This window comes from Scatophagus argus, chromosome 23 (assembly GCF_020382885.2).
Source record: "Scatophagus argus isolate fScaArg1 chromosome 23, fScaArg1.pri, whole genome shotgun sequence".
Classification (NCBI taxonomy): domain Eukaryota; kingdom Metazoa; phylum Chordata; class Actinopteri; family Scatophagidae; genus Scatophagus; species Scatophagus argus.
The window spans coordinates 1,564,437-1,572,107 of NC_058515.1; positions in this window are offsets into that span (position 1 = coordinate 1,564,437).

A 7,671-nucleotide genomic window follows, 5' to 3' on the forward strand; every position below is an offset into this window, starting at 1 on the left:
ACAGAAATATTTAAAAGGGATACAAACTTTTTGTGTTAGATAACAAACTGATGTCAGTGGTTACTTGCGTTTTTTTTTTTTTTTTCTGTTTCAAATTGCTGAATAATTAAATTGTAAAACTGAGCAGCTGTTGACTTGTGACCCTGCAAGGACTGCCACCTGTTCCTGCTCAAAACAGAAAGCGACAGCTGGCCAATCAGAGCTCATGTTGCTGCTCTGTGGGTCAAACCCATTTTTGGGGTGGTACTGGAAGCCGAAAATGCTAATGAATGATGAGCAACATTCTTCTAAACAATATTCCTTGGTTAGGTAATTTGATGGCGAACGCTGTCTAACACGTCGTTCCATAATCTCACTATTCACTTTAGTTCAGTTAAGATCTGGCAATTTTGAAGGCATTCGCATAATTTTCGCAAACGGAATGCCAGTGAGTTCTCAGGACTGACTTTTTCCCCACTCCACATATATCTGTAATTTATTGACAATTTTTATCCTTGGGGTCAATTTGACCTGAGCGGTTTTACCTTAAACAAATCAATATAAGTAAAATTGTTACCCGACTATTATGCGTCAAGTCCTCAGCATTACCTCATCAAAATCTGTTAGATTAAAGATTAGAGCTCATTTTCAGTTGTGAGAGAGCATAAAGACCAAACACACAGAGCACCAAAATAATGGTTTTGTAGGCTGCTGTGCAAGGTTTTATATTTTTGTTCATCCTTAGGTTGGGATGGGAAATATGAATTGTCATCAATTGAAATATTATATATAATATATTAAGCCAAAACTTGCTTTTACTCAATGCCAGTCTGATGTCACAAAATTCAACTATCCATCCATCAATCCATTTTCTATACTGCTTATCCGTCAGGGTCGCAGGGGGAAATTCAACTACTCAGTGCAATTGAGGTATTTTGGCTTAAAAATTTTTTTTAATACCACTTCATGCTATTTCAGGTGGAAATATTGTACTTTTTACTTCATCACAAGTGTCTGAGATCTCTCTTGAAACTTTGTGGTCTCATGTTTTATGACCAGTAAATAAAATGTGATGCAAATTTGGAGATTGAAATTTTCATATAAAGTGCTGCGACTTACCAGATAGTTTGCACCCACAACTCAAGCGAGAGTCTTTCATGCATGAGTTTTAGCTGGTAGTGAGTAGTCTAGAGCACAAGGAAAAACATAAGGAAATCATTAGGAGCAACAGCTCACGAGAGTATCTTCAGAGATACTAGCCTGAAGTGTGGTAACACGGTGTGCAGCTGTACAATCTGGCAGAGAATAGATGAATGAACTGGTCCTTAAATGCAGCACTCAGGTGGTAGAGTTGATGACCAGATCAGGTGTAGCCGTGCAGGTGAATTGGCAGGAGGACCCCGGGAGCCACACCCAGCTCAGACACACACATACACACACTCAAACATACACAGGGACAGACTAAGAGAATAAACAAGGATAGACAGAGACACTAAATTTATACTATAAAACACTGAAAGTTTAAAGAAAAGGACAATAAGTAAGATCTCATACATAGGCTATTTTCTCTATAATACTAGGCCTCAGTTTAAATAATAATAAAAAACAGCTTATTTTATTCCATTTTGCACAAGGTGTGCATAATCACCAATTTATGTTTTTTTTTCCCATTGGTGCCCAAATTAACTGAATACCACCTGTGATGACTGTCACAAAAATCATTTCACCAGGTAGGCCTACCTAGCGAAATGCAACATGGCCCTGGATCAAATCATAAGAGGCTACACTATGTGTTGAGGGGAGAGTATTTACATACATACTGGCCACAACATAATGTTGCTTGTATTTTTAATAACACCTAATAAGTTAGTAAGTAAGTAGTTATTTCCTGCTGTAACATGCTGGGTGTAAATTGATGTTAGATTGGCATGCGGCATTTGACTAGTTGGGATTAAGATTAAGGAAGGTTTAGGTTTCCTTTAACAGGTGATATATAATAAAATTATGTTTTATGGAAACAGATGAAGAGATCTTAGCAATCAGCAATAACTTTGACTTTAAGTCCAGTTTTGAAGTTGGTCTCTGTGTACTTCCACACAAAACTATTTACGGGGAGATGGAAACAGATATAGAGTTCAAAACAAGTGCAACAAAATCAAACAACAATAGGTAATAAAAAAAATAAGAAGTAGGTGAAAATAGGTGAATATATACATAAGTATAGAAAGCAGCAATGTATATACAATGTGCAGGATTTAAACATGGATAATATGTATAAATTAGAGCACAGTGTTTTTTTTAAGCTGTAAATTTACTGTATGTATATATATATGTATTACACGGTCATTGACACTAAGCTGACAGTTCATTAGGGTGATGGTGCGTGGAAAGAAACTGTTTTTGTGTCTGCTTGTTTTGCCATACAGAGCTCTGCCTACTGGGATGGAAAAGCTGGAACAGGTGTGTGTCTGGTGTGTGATAGGAGATTTAAATCTTGAATGAAACTTAGGTTGGTAGCAGTGATTTTTCTCTACAGCCCTGACTGTCCAATGTAGTCTACTCTTTTTCCTGTTTGGTCTAATGTAGTGGTGGATGTGCAGAGAACACACCAGACTATTGCAGTGTGGAACTGGATCACAGGTTGAATGTTGAGCTGGCACAGGAAGTACATCCTCTGCTGCCAACTGGATGCCCACTTTAGGTCTTGGAGGACTATGGATCCTAGGGACATGAAGGTGTCTACAGCAGATGCAGTGGTCCCATTCATACGCAGACTCATCGGTATCCCAGATAAGGCTGATGACCATTGTGTCATCTGCGGGATGACGGATCTTCTGAGGTGTCTTTGGTGAAGAGGGAGAAGTGGGAAACTCACCTGATACTTCCTGTCTGTCAGGAGGCTTATCATCCACTGACAGGTTGAATGTGTAGCGGAGGGCTTCTGGGATTATTGTGTTGAAGGCCAAGCTCAAGTTCACTACAGGGATTATTGTGTGTGGCCCTGAGGAGTGAAGGTGTTGCAGGGTATAGCGCAGTCCCATCTTCCACTTACCTGTTTCCTAGTAGCTAGTTCCCTAGTTCCCTAGTTCCCTACTCCTGCAGGAGAGTCCAGTAGGGAGCCAGTGATGTTCACACCTTAAAGCATTTTATTACCACTGACATCACGGTCCGTCAGTCACTGAATTCTGCCACAGAAGGTTTTTTCTTCAATTTATTTCTTGCGTTGCTTTACACAACTCGAGATGAAATTAATATCCACACATGATATACAATGACATGTTAGCTAGCTATGAGAAGCTGGTCAAAACATTCATCACCTCCTCTCTGCCCCCCACCCTGGATCCCCTTCAGTTTGCATACCTCCCACACAGATCCACTGATGACGCCATAACCTTCCTGCTGCACAAGACACTTTCCCACGTAGACACTAGGATGGGGAACTATGTGAGAGTGCTGTTTGTGGACTACAGCTCAGCATTCAATACCATAGTCCCCTCCAGGCTGGTCACTAAGCTGTGTGATCTTGGACTGAACTCCTCCCTGTGCAGGTGGATCCACAGCTTCCTTACTGGCAGACAACAGGTGGTACGCATGGGCCCCTATAACTCATCCCCCCTCACCCTCAACAATGGATCCCCCCAAGGCTGCGTGCTGAGTCCCCGGCTGTATTCCCACATCAGACAGCAACATCATTATTAAGTTTGCTGACGACACAGCCATCGTGGGGTTAATCTCCCTCAAGGGGCTCAGGAACTTCTACACCTGCACCACTGAGAGCATCTTGAGTGGGAGCATCACCACATGGATGGGCAGCTGCACAAAGCAGGACCTCTCGGCCCTTAGGAGGGTAGTCCGCTCAGCTGAGAGGATGATCAGAACAACTTTACCCGACCTGCAGGACATTTACATCAGACGATGCAGGTCGAGAGCTGAGAAGATCCTCAGGCAGCCCCATCACCCCGGACACTCACTCTTCTCCCTGTTGCCATCAGGCCGTCGGTTCCGCTGAATCTTTAGTTCGAGGGCTAAAGGGTCCTGCTCAAGGTTTCTTCCTGTTAAAAGGGAGTTTTTCCTTTCCACTGTCTGCTTGCTCGGGGGTTCAGGCTCTGGGTCTCTGTAAAGCATCTAGAGACAATTTTGATTGTATAAGGTGCTATATAAATAAACTGAAATTGAAACATTTTTGTTGGAAGTGTTTCTTTATGAACCGCTGTACTAAAGAGGGTCCCTGTGTCAACGTCTGGCTTAAAGACCATCACCGGTTAATGCTTATACTATGTCTGGCATTTTCCTAAATTGACATGTTTAAATTTAATGACCACACAACAAATACGGGGCCAGGACAGAAAACTGAACACAGTTCTCAAAGAGTGTACGCTTACAACAAGCCCGGAAGCTCATTTTTTGCCTTTGGGCTCTCTAGCAGGTGAATGCAGCTGATATAAAATCATTTTAAAGAACAAGACAAATGCCCTCCAGTCCTACAGACCTTTAATTAACAGAGCTCAGGATATCAGCTGTGTATTGTACTGACATTGGCATATGTCTGTGTAATCAATGCCCATGCAAAGGTCCACACTGCTGGCAGGACCACAGTCACATTGATTTAAAATTTAGTTCATTACTGCTCTCATTGACGTCACAGGTTGGCTCTATGCCTCAAACTGTTCCAGTCTCACTACAACATGTCCTGTCACAGTTTGATCATCTATAGGCTTCTTAACATCAAAATCAAACAGTGAGCAGGCTTATCATCTCTACGCCGCATTATTTCACAGGAAAATGATAATCTTAAATCATGATTGAATTTACAATACAGTAAGAAAACCGAACTCGTCCTCCACTTCTCCAAAATCCAACAGGTCATAAAGTCAATTTTTGAATTATACTGTGAATGTATTGTTTAATTTGCAAACCATTTCACATCAGTGCAGCAAAAGATCCTTACCATATGATTCATGTCTTCCAAAGTTTTTTTTCAATATGTACATATGTTCTTTTTAAAGCTGACTTTTAATTGAGTCAATAATTCATATAGCTGGTGATGTAAAATCTATACTGATGAAGTCTTTGGGGTTTTTACTTTTTAGATTTAAAACAGAGTTTCAAAGAGGTAGATGCTGGCTGAGAAGAATCATCTCTAATCATCTCTACAAATACTCAGGGGCTTGTAATATTGCCAAACTTTTTCAACTGAGTGGAGGCAGTGGCCATAAAAGTGTTACTGTAGCCTAGGTATGATATAGTAACATATAGTAACAACCATTTGAGGTATACCTTTATACTACTACTTTAAGTTGGAGTCACTTACATAACTGCATAAAGTCTGTGCCATTTTTCATACACCATCTGTGCTCTGTTGCCCTCTGCTGTTACAAGTGAGAACTGCAGCTGGGAGGGTAAATGTATTATCACCCCTTGCTGCTATGCCACGGGCTTAATGTTGATGCTAACATACGAACATACAAATATTTCCTCCAAAAACTGTAGGATTAGGAACAGCCTGTCCCTTAAAGTAAAAATGAAATTCAAATTCCCCTTACTTTTCATATAAGGAAATTTCTATACTACACTATGTTTAACCTTCAAGCATATGGATGGATGTTACAGTTTTATCAAGCAAAACAAGCCCTTGTCTTGTACTTCTGACTGGATAACTGGATAACTTACAGCACTCAGCATATGTGAGGATGTGTTGTGCTGTTAAGTTTATATTCCCCTCAGAAAATTAACAGACATGCTTCCCATCATCTGTTGTTTTTTGTTCATGTTATTCTAATACCCACAGAGTCATCGCCAGCTGTCACACACACTGTGATATACTGTATTCATCAATGTGGGGATTGGTCACATTCCACAGTGACCAATCAACTCAATCAACCCAATTACAAACACTTGTACTTTACTAGAGTATTTTTTCTCATGTCATTTTTTATGCTCATATGTAGAAATGCTGTACTTTTTACTTAATCTATGTGACAGTTTTAGCTAAGGATTCAAGGATTCAAGGAACTTTACTGTCATACCAGCTCACAGTCACATGTTTATGGTATGAAATTAGGACTCAGGTCCCGGCAGCAGTAAGTAGACTATAAAAATATAAAAGTATGCGGTAAAAGTTGAATAAAATCGAAATATAAGCTAAATAGAAAATAGAATATAAAAAGAATATAAAACTAGACATTTAAATAAGCTAAACATTTAATTAAAGAAACTTAATATTGTACTTGTGGTATTGCACTTGTAGGATAAAGTGTTTGTAGTGCACGGGGGGGGGGGTGTTGTCAGGGGTGTGTGTGTGTGTGTATGGGTATGGGGGGTGGGGGACTACAGGACATGGCTGGAGTTCAGCAGTCTGACAGCTTTGGGGAAGAAGCTGTTCCTGAGCCTGGTGGTCTTGCTCCGGATGCTCCTCAGCTGCCTGCCTGAGGGGAGGGGTTGGAAGAGTCCATGTGCAGGATGGGTGGAGTCCTTCATGATGCGGAGGGCCGTCCCCCTGCATTGTGCTGTGTAGAGGTCTGAGGTGGTGGGGAGGCTGCCCCCCATGGCCCTTTGTGCAGCCTTTACCACCCTCTGCAGAGCCTTCCTCTCAGCAGCAGTGCAGTTGTTACAAGTTACTTGCACACAAAACATATAGAGATGTACAGTTACAACACAGTTGATTAATCAGTTGGCAGAAAATTGATGTGGTTTCAGCTTCTGGAATGTAAAGATTTGCCGTTTTTTGTTTTTCTTTTTGATTATTATTTGTTTTTGTTTTTTAAAATTGATTTTTAATTATTTATTTTGGGATTTGGGCGGTGGTTAGTGTTGTTGCCTCAGAGCAAGAGGGTTCTGGGATCGAGTCTGGGTGTTATGTGGTTGATTATTTGTTTGTGTCATTCATTGTGGTCTCCATTACAAATAATAGAAATCATTAATGATGAATTCTGTTATTTCTTTTATTAAAATAGAGAAATTGATAATACACAAAATATGAAGACTGTGACATGGTTAAAAAATAAAAAACTGAAAAAAGCCTTGAGTTGATAATATTTTTTGTTTTGATAATATTTTCATTTATTTATATTCATCCATATTTTTATTTACAAAGTATCTCTATAAACCTGTCAACATATTAATGTAAATATGTCTGTCCTCTTTTATTTCACTGGTAGAAGTGAACCCGTGAACTGAATTTGGTAATATCAAATAAAGAAGAGATCAATATTACATTCAAAATGTTTTATTTGTAAAAAATACATAGAACAATACTTTGTGGTGAAAACCAGGGTAAATATAAGATAAGATGATAAGATGAACTTTATTGATCCCGCAGTGGGGAAATTCACTTGTTGTGGCAGCTCACAAGAACACAAGAAGAGTGCAAAAAGTGTGCATAAACAGTTACAAAAAAATATAGAGGTGAAATAAATTAACATGCATATAAAAAATAAAATTAGAAATTAAATTAAAATTTAAAATTGAAATAAATTAAAATAAAAATATATAAATAAACTATATTAAAATAAAAAGTGTTAGTATCTATCTAGTAAAGGCCCTGCGATTGACTGGCGACCAGTCCAGGGTGAACCCCGCCTCTCGCCCGTAGTCAGCTGGGATAGGCTCCAGCTCCCCCGCGACCCTGACGGATAAGCGGTATAGAAAATGGATGGGTGGATCTATCCAGTGAAAAGTATCCATCATACAGAT